The sequence below is a fragment of the Amblyomma mixtum genome, chromosome 10 (genome assembly GCF_055824585.1).
Source record: "Amblyomma mixtum isolate Tamu chromosome 10, ASM5582458v1, whole genome shotgun sequence".
Taxonomy (NCBI): domain Eukaryota; kingdom Metazoa; phylum Arthropoda; class Arachnida; order Ixodida; family Ixodidae; genus Amblyomma; species Amblyomma mixtum.
In genome coordinates this window covers 106,754,008-106,768,574 of record NC_143021.1, presented here as the reverse complement: position 1 = coordinate 106,768,574, position 14,567 = coordinate 106,754,008, and the positions used below count along the sequence as shown (strand labels likewise).

Sequence of the window (14,567 nt, the reverse complement as noted above, 5' to 3'; positions counted from 1 at the left end):
TAAATTAGGCAAATGATGCGGTCTACAGAGAAAATACAGAAAACCATTGTAGAAAGGCAAACATACCCTAAACACACACACACACACAAAAAAAAAATATAGATTTTAACATACAGCACTGCTTAAAGAATAAAGCTTTAGGAATAATCAACTTTGTAAAAATTAAAAAAAAAGCAACATGATACACTCGGACTAGAATTATTGCACTTATATTGACAGGTGGCTTCGCAAATCGGCCAGAAACGATGTAGGAGGAGCGGTAGCGACCCGAGAAGGGAGACAGTTCCAGTCATGCACTGTTCGTGGGAAAAAAACTGTATTTGATACGTTTATACGGCTATTGTACTCGCGCACCTTAAGTGGGTGGTCAGTGCGGGCGGAAATGTAGCTGGGTTCATTATTGTATTTCTCTCTTGGAATTCCAGTTTTATTATTAAGCACATTATAAAAGAAAGAGAGGCTCAAATATTTGCGCCTGTTTTCAAGTAACGGCCATCCCAACTTCTCGCGCAAACCAGAAGAACTTTTTTGGAAATTGTAATCGGCAGACACAAACCTAGCAGCCCGTTTCTGGACGCGCTCCAGCTCCTGAATATTCAGTTTTGTATGCGGGTCCCAAACCGCGCAAGCATACTCAAGTATCGGACGTACAGTAGACATGTAGAATGTCTCCTGCAGCGTAAGTGGAGCGTCCTTAAAGTTACGTCTGAGAAAGTTTAATGTGCGGCTGGCTTTAGCAGATATGTAATTTACCTGTGTATTCCATGATAGGTTAGTAGAAAAAAAGACTCCCAAGTACTTATAAGTTGAAACTGTGGATAATTCAGTGCTACCAAGGAAATAGTCTGTTTGGAAGAATTGTTTCTTGTTTGTAAACCGGACCAGATTACATTTGGAGATATTTAGCGCCATATTCCAGTTGTTGCACCAAGAGAATACAGAGTTGAGGTCATGCTGTAGTGAAATTGCATCTGCTTCAGAAGAAATGTTGCGGTAGATACAACAGTCATCAGCATAAAGTCTGATTATACCTGAAATGTTACTAGTGAGGTCATTTATAAAAATGAGAAAAAGAAGAGGGCCCAAAACCGACCCCTGCGGAACACCTGAAGTTACACCCACACTTTCCGAGCTGACACCCTCGATAACCACGCACTGTTTCCTTTCCGCAAGATACGCTTCAATCCAGGATAAGAGTGAGGTAGGAATATTTAATTCTGAAAGCTTCTGTAGCGATAGGTTGTGAGCAACTAAATCGAATGCTTTTCGAAAATCTAAAAATATACAATCTACCTGACCGGCAGAGTTTAAGGAAACAGAAATGTCATGTGTGAATTCCACGAGCTGTGTTTCACATGAGAAGCCGGACCTAAATCCATGTTATGTCGAACAGAAAAAGCTATTGTTTTGTAGATGGCTAATTAACTGAGTATAAATGACATGTTCCAGTGTTTTGCACGACACGCTCGTCAGCGATATGGGCCTATAGTTACATGTTTTAGTTTTGTCACCACTCTTATGAATCGGAACGACATTGGCACTTCTCCAGTCAAGTGGTAAAGAAGAATTCTCTACCGATTTCTGAAATAATGCAATTAGATCCGGGGCAACCGAAGCCGCACAATTTTTCAAAACGTAATTGGAAATGTTGTCAGGCCCTGGGGCTGATGTAACTTTAATTTTCTTTAATAAAAGCATGATCCCCCGTTCAGAAATTTCTACGTCATTCATTCTGGTCAGGGTGCTGGAAGATTGCAAGTCAGTATGTATATTAATGGGATCGGAAAACACCGATTGGAAATAAAGATTGAAACTTCTCGCTTTACCTTTTGAATCCTGTAAGGAGATAGCGCCACCCAGCGTCGTTCGTGAGGAGAAGAAGAAAAAAGCACGAGGAGCGCGTGCGGAGGGGAACGCTGGGACAGGTAGAAGAGGATTACGTGGCAGAGAAGAGAAGAGCGCGGTGGGCGACGGACGTGGACGAGTTCTGCTGGCTCCTCGAGTTCCGGGCTTGGGCCTTAGCCGCAGACGTCCGGGCCACCAGACCTGGACATCCATCGTCGAGAGCCTCAACCACCAGGCCCAGGCGCCACTCTTCTCCGTCCATCCGTCGGCTGCTCCACACAGGCCGCCTCTGGTGCCTACGTGGCCTTTCCGGGATACCAGACCTGGGAACCGTGCTGGGAGCCACGGACGCCGACGCTGCGGTAGCGTTGCATCGACATTGGAACGCCCAGAGACTCCCTGACTGCCCGACACCCAGCCAGTTCTCCCCGCTCGAATGAGAGACAAGTAGTGTGACTTTCCCTTTTGACTTTCTTTTTCCTGTATTTTTCGTAAGCACTATGTTCTGTTCCCCCGTGTGTTTTTCCCGTGTGTTGTTGCGTTGCTCTCTTGTTCCTTTCCTTTTTTCACTCTCATACTGAAATTGGTTTCCTTTCCTATAAAAGCCGCCTCGTTTATTGTTTGTACTTTTGTATTTGTGTAAAATAAGACCTTCAATCTCCCACAGATCCTCACAAATTTGGCGTCCACTACGACAGGACGAGGTCGGTTTTTATTTCTTTGCCGGGTGTGTTAATTTAGGCACAGTATGAGCGCGTCAGATTTGGTTGATTTAGGCGAGCGCATGGGCTTGTGCGGCGCGGAGTTACGAGCGTGGGTGGAGGACGAGCTTCGTAAGGAACGGGAAGAGAGAGCCGCTGAGCGTGAAGCTGCGAAGCAGAAATTGGAGTTAGAGGCACGGAATTTAGAGACGGAGCGTGAAGCTGCAAAGCAGAAATTGGAATTAGAGGCACGGAATTTAGAGACGGAGAAACAGAAATTGGATTTAGAGGCGCGGAACTTGCAGCTACAAATAAGGCTCATGGAGGGTGGCGCAAATCCTCCAAGTGACCGTGGAGAGCGTAGCGTCTCACCGGCCAGCTCCATTAACCCGCACAGCCTCATACCACAGTTCAATGAAGCGCGGGATGACCTCGATGCCTACTTAAAGAGGCTTGAGCATGTGGCCACGGGGCAGGGTTGGCCAAAAGAAAAGTGGCCAACGGCGTTGAGCTTGTGCCTTGGCGGCGAAGCACTTAGGGTCTTCGTCGGCTCTCGCCTGAGGATTCCGTGGATTATGACAAATCGAAGCTTGCCTTGCTTCAGAGGTTTAGGTTCACCGCGGAAGGGTACCGAGAGAAGTTTCGCCAGAGCAAGCCCCAGGATGGAGAAACGGCCTCGCAATATGCTGCCAGGTTGTTTAGTTTCTTTGACCGTTGGGTCGAGATGCGGGGAGAAGGCCGCACTTTTGAGGTAGTTCGTGAGATGGTCGTGAGCGAACAATTCCTTAACAACTGTCATTCCCGTTTAGCCCTTTTCTTACGTGAGCGGGAGGGCAAGACAGTTTGCAAGCTGGCGGAGGCTGCTGATCATTTTCTCGAAGCACAGCGGCAAAATAACTTGTTGTTTTTTAAAGAGCAGGGGGAGCATACGTCAAATAAGGCCAAGGACGAGGTTTCGGGTTCACAATCCCGCCTTCGGTGTTTTCTTTGCGAGAAGACTGGGCACAAGGCGTCGGATTGTCGGACGAAGCCGAAGCAATTGTATTGCACCTGGTGTCGCAAGGTAGGACATGATGCCCAGTCATGCAGAGCTAAGAGACCAAAAGACCGTCAGGCGTCCGCATGTTGCATGACACCTCGGTATTCACGTCCCGATAACCCTGCGAAGGTAACGCGCATAGAGGGCCAGTTGGGGGAGATGGTCTGTCTGCCCTTCCACCCCTGTGGAAACTGCTATGCCCGTGGGGCACGGTGAGGTGTTCGGCCAGCCTGGTTCGGTATTACGGGATACGGGCAGCACTGGCATTGTTGTGCGTGAGTCCCTTGTACCGGCAGCGGCACTTACAGGGAAACAGGCTACATTATTCTTGGCCAATGGGACCCGTGTAGAAGTTCCGGAAGCGGAGGTGGTGATTTATTCACCATACTTTTCGGGTAAGGCCATCGCGCGGTGCTTGTCTACACCCCTGTACGACATCATAATAGGCAATGTCCCTGGCGCTAAACCTCCATTCTCGGTTGACCCGCCAGTTCTCACTGATCAGGCAGTTTCCCTTGCCATTACGGGTGCGGTCGATGTTCCTTCCCTTACGGTGACAGCAAACGTTTCAGAGTAGCAAAAGCCGCGCTCTTAACACACTCCACTTGTCACGGCCGGAGTTTCGCCTCAAACAGGAAAAAGACCCGACCTTAGAGGTGTGTCGCAGGAAGTTGGGGCAAATATTTCGTGGCAAGGGACAGACCGGTGTTCTTTTCCGGACATACCAAGTGTGTCCCGGCCGAGTCGTTGAGCAAGCGGTGGTACCGAAGGGCTTACGCACGCAAGTCCTTAAGTTGGCGCATAAGAGTGCATTATCCGGCCATCAAGCAATACGGAAAACAATAGCTAGGGTGCTCAGTGAGTTTTACTGGCCCGGTGTACAGGCTGACATTAAGAATTATGTCAGATCGTGTGATATGTGTCAACGGACTGTGTCGAAGGCAAGGGAGAACAGAGTGAATAACATCGTAGGACGGGAACATGTAAAATCATGGTGGAGACCGAGATCGGTTTGGAGAAACCGGTTTCACAAAGGAAAACGGAAGTACTAGCTGAAAGAGTTCTCGGGGCGGTGAAGTGATTTGAGGTGAGGAATGGAATACGGAAGAATGTAGCCCACACCTGTTCTTGTTGGCATTGTCTGTGTTTGTTCATGTTTGTTTTTGAGTGTCGGCTACCTACTTTTTGTGCCTTCCGTGTTTGTTCGCCCCTCTATGGACGCTTTACATTTCCTTTTCATGTACGCTCTTTGCTGTGTGTGCGAATGTCTGTGGACGCTTCAAGCATTGACGACCATCGTGTTATGTGTGGCGTGTAGTGTGCGCGCTGTGGTGTGGTGTTCTGTGGTGCGATCGTCGAACGCGTCTGGGGTCGCTCTCCTGCAGTTGAGTTCTTTCCCTTGGAAAAAACTTCCGAAGAGGGGGCCTTCTGTAAGGAGATAGCGCCACCCAGCGTCGTTCGTGAGGAGAAGAAGAAAAAAGCACGAGGAGCGCGTGCGGAGGGGAACGCTGGGACAGGTAGAAGAGGATTACGTGGCAGAGAAGAGAAGAGCGCGGTGGGCGACGGACGTGGACGAGTTCTGCTGGCTCCCCGAGTTCCGGGCTTGGGCCTTAGCCGCAGACGTCCGGGCCACCAGACCTGGACATCCATCGTCGAGAGCCTCAACCACCAGGCCCAGGCGCCACTCTTCTCCGTCCATCCGTCGGCTGCTCCACACAGGCCGCCTCTGGTGCCTACGTGGCCTTTCCGGGATACCAGACCTGGGAACCGTGCTGGGAGCCACGGACGCCGACGCTGCGGTAGCGTTGCATCGACATTGGAACGCCCAGAGACTCCCTGACTGCCCGACACCCAGCCAGTTCTCCCCGCTCGAATGAGAGACAAGTAGTGTGACTTTCCCTTTTGACTTTCTTTTTCCTGTATTTTTCGTAAGCACTATGTTCTGTTCCCCCGTGTGTTTTTCCCGTGTGTTGTTGCGTTGCTCTCTTGTTCCTTTCCTTTTTTCACTCTCATACTGAAATTGGTTTCCTTTCCTATAAAAGCCGCCTCGTTTATTGTTTGTACTTTTGTATTTGTGTAAAATAAGACCTTCAATCTCCCACAGATCCTCACAAATCCCTTCCAAAATCAGTTTGGTCTAGTATATCAGGCGCAGAGACCCTGCTGTTTCTCTCATTTTTAACATATTTCCAGACTGCCTTCGGGTTTGTCTTTAGTTGTTGGCTTAGTGTGCTGAAGTATGCCCTTTTTGCTTTACGGATTTCTTTCGATAAGTTCTTAGTTTGCTTTTTGATCTCGCAGTACAAAGTTAGTGCGGGCGTATCACAATATCTGCGAAACAGCCGTTTCCGCCGGTTGATCATTGCCCGCAACTTTCTATTCATCCAATGCATATCGTCACGACGCTTGGCTGAAATCAAGCGGGATGGGATGAAAGTCTGCGTCAGTGACAAAATTTTAGTTTTAAACAAGTTCCAGAAGGAATCAATATCCAGAGATGGCCGATGTGAAAGAAACTCAGGAAAAAATGCGTCGAGTTCTCGTGATAGCGAAGCATAATCCCCTTTTTCATAAAAATACACTTTGCGTGGTTGGGTGTAGTGGGTCTTCATAGCATTACAAGATACTTTTGCTAAAACTACATCGTGGTCGCTTATGCCCGGCAGCGTTATGATAGACGAGACTAGGCTAGGGTCATTGCAGAAAAACAAGTCTAATACATTAGCACTGGTAAGGCCGAGTCTGGTAGGGGTTTGAATAAGCTGGAATAATGAGTGAGCACCAATTACTTCACGGAAAGCGGTATACAAGAGCGATGCAGTGTCAATTACTGGTTTAAAAGAAGACCATTCTACGCTGGGCATATTAAAATCACCGGCAAGGATAATAATATGTGTTGCGTCTAAGGCCAATAATGTGTTGCTAAGTTAAAAAAATTGCTGTGCGCAGGTTGAACCAGGCGTCCTATAAAAAGAGCCAATTGCGAAAGAAGTACCATCGCCCAACTGTACCTTGCACCAGACAGCTTCACAGGAATCGTTTTCTAGGTTAACAGACACGCTTCTCAAACTGAAGATCATTCCTGAAGAACAGTCGTCTTAGCGTCTAAGAATCTAGAAATTGTAAAACACCGAAAGAAAGGACGAAATAAGAGCACAAAACCAAGGGAAATCTGCGAACTACAAAAAACCTTCTATAAAAGACTGTTCTTCAGGAATGATCTTCAGTTTTTATCACTTGACGCTAGGTGCTGTATCTTCAGACTTCATCCCTCCTTATTGTTATTGTTGGTCATGTTTTTCCGCGTTATTGTTGGTCATGTTTTTTTTGCCGGGTTATTGTTGGTTATCTTTTTTCACGTGGTTTTATCTCATAGTCGTTCGATTTTTTGCTCTGTTTCGCCTTCATCACGCGTTTCATAATTCGTTAGTGTGGATTTGTCATGCCCCAGTGCCTTGTTTCTTTTTTCTTTTTTGCCTTGGTTGATGTGTTTCTGCTGGCCAGAAAATAAGTTGGCCTCCCAAGCTCTGTTTAGATTAGATTGTTATGATCAGCGTTACTATATTGCCAGTGGTCGCATGAATTGCCGTTTTATATGTACAACGTTTACGCTTTCGTTGATATGGCTTGGTTGTGGTATAAAAGGCAGGCTTGGTGCAATAAACCCCAGTTGAAAGTTGGCGTCAGTCCTGTGTTTTGTGTGCCTTCTGTGTCCCCGTTTCTTGCGCCATACCAGTTTTTATTTCTTTCAATAGCAGCGGCGTCAACGGAAAGCTTTAATTTTTCAGCGCAAAAAGAGATAATTTTAGTCTCAGACTGTTCCCACGATTCGGTTTCTTTGTCATGGATGCCGTAGAGTATTAAGTTATTTCTTCGTGATTGGTTCTCCAGGTCATCGTGCGATGACTGGAGGGCCGTGCACGCAACAGCAAGTTTCTGGGAACTTTGAGATAATCTTTCTACTTCAGGCTTTAGCGGGAGCACCAGTGACACATTATCTTCAACGCTCTTGACTTTTTCTGCGAGTTTTGTTAGTTTTGCTTCGAGATTTTTTTGCTCAAGCCGAATGGAACGTAGTTCGTCCAATATTTCGGTCTGTTGCTGTTGTATCACAGGTATTGTCATGATAGTATCGAACATCTGCTTTTCCTGCTCAGCAGACAGAGGCCCAGGGCTTTGCTCTACGTCTCCCGCAAGCAAAAGGTTTCTTTTAAACAAACCTATGTATCCTGAACAGCTCGCGGACACATCGTACAGAAGGCGTAAAAACATGCACGCAGCAAAGTTGGGATCTGGCGTCGACTTCCTAAATGGTTTGCCATTAACAGAAAGGTAAGAGTAACAAACCTGAAGAAGCGTCTGGATGTAAGATGTAAGCGTCTGGCTGCCATGTCGGCGCCAGATCCCGGTGTGGCTGGGTACAACAGCTGCTTATGTAGGTCATGCTTGTGCTGAAGGTTCCAGGGTTGCCAGTCGATGAAGCGTTCGAGCGCCGGTAGCGCTGTGAGGTCCAACGGCGAAGCGTCACTCAAAAAAGCCAGGTCAGCAGGACAGACTTGCTCGGTAGAAGCGGCTCCGTTCATTGGAAGGCACGTCGACATCGCGGCAGGATCGAAAATCGCCATCATTTGCAGCATCTGAAGAACAGGATGTAAGCGTCTGGCTGCCATGTCGGCGCCAGATCACGGTGTGGCTGGGTACAACAGCTGCTTATGTAGGTCATGCTTGTGCTGAAGGTTTCAGGGTTGCCAGTCGATGAAGCGTTCGAGCGCCGGTAGCGCTGTGAGGTCCAACGGCGAAGCGTCACTCAAAAAAGCCAGGTCAGCAGGACAGACTTGCTCGGTAGAAGCGGCTCCGTTCATTGGAAGGCACGTCGACATCGCGGCAGGATCGAAAATCGCCATCATTTGCAGCATCTGAAGAACAGGATGGAAGCGTCTGGCTGCCATGTCGGCGCCAGATCACGGTGTAGCTGGGTACAACAGCTGCTTATGTAGGTCATGCTTGTGCTGAAGGTTCCAGGGTTGCCAGTCGATGAAGCGTTCGAGCGCCGGTAGCGCTGTGAGGTCCAACGGCGAAGCGTCACTCAAAAAAGCCAGGTCAGCAGGACAGACTTGCTCGGTAGAAGCGGCTCCGTTCATTGGAAGGCACGTCGACATCGCGGCAGGATCGAAAATCGCCATCATTTGCAGCATCTGAAGAACAGGATGTAAGCGTCTGGCTGCCATGTCGGCGCCAGATCACGGTGTGGCTGGGTACAACAGCTGCTTATGTAGGTCATGCTTGTGCTGAAGGTTCCAGGGTTGCCAGTCGATGAAGCGTTCGAGCGCCGGTAGCGCTGTGAGGTCCAACGGCGAAGCGTCACTCAAAAAAGCCAGGTCAGCAGGACAGACTTGCTCGGTAGAAGCGGCTCCGTTCATTGGAAGGCACGTCGACATCGCGGCAGGATCGAAAATCGCCATCATTTGCAGCATCTGAAGAACAGGATGTAAGCGTCTGGCTGCCATGTCGGCGCCAGATCCCCATAACATAACTTAGGAGGGTAGATGTGTAGGCCAGTTGGTGAGACATGAAGGAGCTAGACACCGCAGCGGACACGGGACAGAGAAAGAAGACGACACAGGGCGGTACTTTCAATTAAATTTTATTTGAAGCTTCATGGCTTTTTAAAGACAGAGGCACGTGTGATCTTACAATCAGGTAAGAAAAAATGAATGAAAAGCAACAGATAACAAGACCTAACTGACAACAATGCGCATGGAAGGTATGCGAGTCACAATCTACAGAAATCAGAAGTATTAAAACGTTATGCGATGCTCATCATGCGAGTCACAGTCTACAGATATCAGAAGTGTTAAAAACCGTCGACCGTATATTGAAGCATAAAAACCTCCAAGACAAAAGAAGGAAAAGAACGTCAAAAGGAAGCAACCCGACCCGTTACCTGTCAAGGAAACCCAGTTCTTTTTGGAGGATGGAAACCGAAGGCGAACTAACGCATTCATCCGGTTGCGAGCGCAAGATGGCAATGGCCTCTACAATCTCTCTCTCAAGGTGCTTCTTCCTTCTTTCAACAATCTGGGTCTGGCTGAACTGAGGGCAACAACGCCGACACCTGCGGCAATGAAGAGGCAGATTCGAACCCCCCGCCTCCCCCAAGGAACGCGCGTGTTCTCTCAAGCAATCATTTAAGCACCTACCGGTTTGTCCAATATAAAAACGCCCACAAAATTTTAGTTGCAAGTACCATCCTGTGTCGTCTTCTTTCTCTGTCCCGTGTCCGCTGCGGTGTCTAGCTCCTTCGGTAGTTACAAATTTCCGCCGGGAAATGCGGAACAACACGAGCCAGGAGCCAATCAGTCGGTACTTTACCAGACTTATCAAATATTATTTGAAGAAATTTACCTATCAGCTGTGCGTATCTTTTAAGAAAAATGGCTGGAATTTTAACCGGACCTGTCGATTTATTTGCGTCTAGCCGTAAGAGCAGTTCAACTACACCCTCCAAAGTTATGGACAGGGTGTCTGATCCATCCGTTGCTGCTGTGAGATCACAACTATTGCCCGGCTTCGAAAACACGCTTTGAAAGTGAGAGTTAAACATTTCCGCTATTTGCCTGGAGTCTGTAACGACATTGTTGCCTGCCACTATCTGCTCGATTAGTCGAAGACTTTTCTTCCCTAGGAACTGCCAGAAGTTTCGTGGGCTGTCTGAAGCGACACGGCCGAGAGTGGCAGCGAAATAACGTTCCCGAGACTCTCGAAAGTTAAATGTGAGTATAGTTTTATGCGTAGCATATTGCAATCACTCAGTTCAGCTCTTGGGCGCGGCCGGGCAGCCACCAAACCAAGTGACGTGACGTCACGTGGTTTGGTGACGTCACGTCACGTGGTGACATGACGTCACCAAACCACGTGAAAAAAAAGAAAAAAGAAAAAAAAGAAAAAAAGAAGCAAAAAAGGAGGACGGCTGAGCATGCATGGTGGCGGTTGCCACCGCCCCGTTTCAAAGGGGGCGCTCCTATCCATCCATCCATCATCATCATCATCATCATCATTTATTAGACCCTTAAAGGCCCCTGGGAGGGGGTATTACATAAGGGGGGGTAGTAGTTCATTCATCATGACTCACATTGGTGGGGGAAAAAAGAATTAAAAGAAAGAACAAACAAGAAAACACTCACACAACAAAAGCATAAAGAGAAATAAAGTCACGAAAGGGAAATGAAACCATTTATACAGCAAGATAACACATCAGACGTTCTTTAAACCTTTCTGGATCGCTTTCAGTGACAACCGATTCTGGAAGCCGATTCCAGATCCATCCATCCATCCATCCATACGTCACGGAGGAAAAGCTGCTGAGAAAATCGAGTGCCGCCAAGCAATACCTCGCGCAAAAACACCGCGCAATATGCAACGCATTCTTGGGTTAACCATGCTAAGCCTGGGCATCTTTTTTTAGTTCTGTAAGCACCTCGTCGTCAGCTCGCTTTAATTTCCTACGGCGCTTCAACCTACGTTTTATATGGAGCTGATCTCTGCTTATCCAAGGGTTCCCTCGACCAACCTTTTTCAGCTTTTCTGGGAAAAAGTTTTCTATGCAGTAGTGACACCAAGATTTGAACTTAGTCCATAATGTGTCAACATCAGAGCTTTTTCCTGAGCTTCTTCCTGGTCTGTTTATTTTCGGTGAAAAATCTTCTCCTATTGATATCCCTCTACCTTTTAGTTTACGTCCATGTTTTGGCAGTTCTGTTTTTTGATGAGAATCCACTGGCTTGAATATAAATGGCCTAGTATTGTAACCTGCTGGTTTGCCTAAACGGTGCATTCGTTCCATTTTTAATGGCGCGAGTTCAAGTATGTCATCAATTAATTTTTATGCAAAGCATATTACAATAGGTAACCCAAGCCCTTCGTGACGGTTACACGCCGTGCACACCACGTGACACAATGACGTCACGACAGATGAGAGACGGGGCTCCAACTCGTGCCGTCGCTGCACGCCGTGCAGACCACGTGGTATGGTGACGTCACACCACGTGACACAATGACGTCACGACAGATGAGAGACGGGGCTCCAAGTTGTTCTGTCGCTGCGGTTGCACGCCGTGCAGACCACGTGGTATGGTGACGTCACACCACGTGACACAATGACGTCACGACTGATGAGAGACGGGGCTCCAACTTGTGCCGTCGCTGCAGTTGCACGCCGTGTGAATCACGTGGTACGGTGACGTCACACTCCCGCGCATTTCAAACGCGCGTTCACACTCGGTGTAGGTGAAACGCTCGCTCCACCGGGCAGGCGGACGCGGCTTCCGTGGCAATCCAGGCGCTCACCCAACGCGCGTGTCGGGGTTAGTCGGCGTTCCGCTGTAGCCATGCCGTTGTCTTCCCCCACGACGAAGGCTTCTAGTGGTTGTATTAAAATGACCAAGTATTCAACCAAGGAAAGCCATGTATTACCAAGCCTAGCCATCAATATGCTTCGCATCTGACTAGGCTTAACCTTAGCTAAGCCTCAGCAATTTTTTTTTTTGTTTACGGCTCGTTCGAGGGACTCAAAAGTCTCCTCTTTTTTCATTGGGACCAAGATTTCACTCTACGTCATCACTCAGCAATAGCAATTCTGTCACTTAAGGAACACATCGACAGAAGACGCAAAACATCCGTGGTCATTGCAGCAAAATAAGGAAGGGATCACTAGAACAAACACATTTTCCGCAGTGTTTCCTCACCTGCGGAATCGAGAGGAACGGATTAGATAACCGCATCCCCGAAATGACACCGTGCCCAGTGGATGTGGTGGTCCCGAGAAGGTCATTTATAGACGGTGGTATGGGGGCGCTTTTTCTTGGTCTTGCGTAGGTCCATCAGTGGGTGTAGCCTCTGATCCTATTATCAGTCGATCCCATGGCGCCGGGAGGAGCAGATAATCCTTGTTTGGGATGACGTAGTCACATGCCAGCAACGGAGGTCCGGCGAAGCTGGTGACGGTAGTCAATAGCACGCTGATCCACAGCTGCCGGATAAAGAGGAACGGATTAGATGACCGCATCCCCAAAATTCCACCGACCGTGCCCAGTGCCTGCATGCCGTCGCTTTGACCACTCTGTCGACAACTGTGTAATGATATACGCCGATGGGTTGGCACAGGGACATTGGTCGAAAGAGGATGATGCAGCCACTGATCACATACGCTGATGGCGGAAGTAATCTCCGCCATGCCAGCTCGATGGCTTGGAATGAACAAAGGCGCGTCTAGTGAATACGGTGTCTTCGTCCACTCCCATCTTCCTTCCTTCTCTTGCGGCAAGGTTCAGGTGCCCACCGAGTTATGCGAGAAGGATACAATTCCTTTCCTAAAAAAATATTGCCGACGATTAGTTACTCACTAATGCGAAATTTGAGAGCAGCTAATCAGCTGTTTCAGCTTTTCGATAGATTGAGGCAAACAATTCGAGCGAGACATGCGTGCACAATTACAGACAACTTGTTATTTTTCAGACATTTTTCTTCCTCAAGAAACACATCACTAACCGTTCTTGATTGTCATGAAGGCAGCTTTTTGGTCGAAGAAATAGATATATGCTCGACTTGCTGCACCAATGCCTTGTTCTTAAATACGAGGTCTATGGAAGTATTTCGCGAGGTTATCACAGCCTTCGGATGCGTTACGAGCGAGAGGAACGGGATGTTATCCTGCATAAGTGGTGAGAAATTCCTGTTCCTCTTTAGTCTCCACCCACAATGCGACCCAGCCAAGCGGAAGTTAATTGTTGATCGCGCGCGAGTTTGCTCATCGTTGTCAGCGCTAACGCATGCCGCCCACATCTCTCTCTCATCACCCCACGTACCTATAAGCTCCACTCAGGCGTCCGCTGACCCAGGGAGCCAGTTATGCGCACTGCCTTTCCTTAAAATTATCGGAGTGTAAAACGTCAACGGCAATGACCACAATGAACGCCGACGGCCTATGGCTTCAGGGGTGCATTTCTGGCACAACGTTGTCAATGCCTGCAGCCCACGTGCCTACAAGCTAGATTTAGGCGTCCACTAACCAATGGGGCCAGTTATACACACTTCCTTTCCTTAAAATGATTGCAGTGTAAAACGTTATCAGCGCCAACGCCAATGAACGCCGATCGCCTATGGTTTCAGCGCCGCGTTTCTGGCACAACGTTGTTAATGCCTGCAAAAAAAAAAAAACATAACCAATAATAACAAAAAGGGTTGGTTTGGTTTATGGGGTTAAACGTCCCAAAGCGACTAAGGCTATGAGGGACGCCGTAGTAAAGGACTCCGGAAATTTAGACCACCTGGGGTTCTTTAACGTGCACGGACATCGCACAGTACACGGGCCTCGAATTTCTCCTCCAAAGAAATTCAGCCGCCGCGGCCGGGATCGAACTCGCGTCTTTCGGGCCAGCAGCCGAGCACCATAGCCACTGAGCCACCGCGGAGGCAATAACAAAAAGGGGGGATGAAGTCTGAAGATACAGCGCCTAGCGTCAAGTGACAAAAACTGAAGATCATTCCTGAAGAACAGTCGTCTTAGCGTCAAAGAACCTAAAAATCGTAAAACACCAAAAGAAAGGACGAAATAAGAGCACGAAACCTCTCAAGAGAATTTTATTGGACCCCATGGTTACACGATAAGGGACCACAGTCCCTCAAAAAATACAAGAGTACAGTTCGCGACTAGTGTCGCTCGATTACGGAAAAGCGATCACTCAAGACACGACGGCGACTCCTGTCGCTCTGCAAACAAAAGTCATTCACTGCACGTAATAATGTCCACAGTGTCCATAATGTCCGGATGCCGCGGGGGAAGCACGCTCCCTAACTAAATAAGAAACGCGCAACAACACCGCGCACTGCACACACTCAATAAGGAGCCGTACGGTCCCGCGGCCCCTGCCGACGGCGATGAAGCGAGTGCTCCAACGCCGAAGCCAAGGGAAATCTGCGATCTA

General features: G+C 48.3%; 1 protein-coding gene and 1 pseudogene across 1 annotated transcript in view; one reads left to right on the top strand and one right to left on the bottom strand.

Moving 5' to 3' along the window:
* Positions 1–14,567, top strand: part of LOC149326610 (lipase member M-like) — a 261,176-nt gene that overhangs the window by 174,465 nt on the left and 72,144 nt on the right. The window lies entirely within an intron of this gene.
* LOC149326611 (uncharacterized) lies at positions 5,983–8,813 on the bottom strand (annotated as a pseudogene).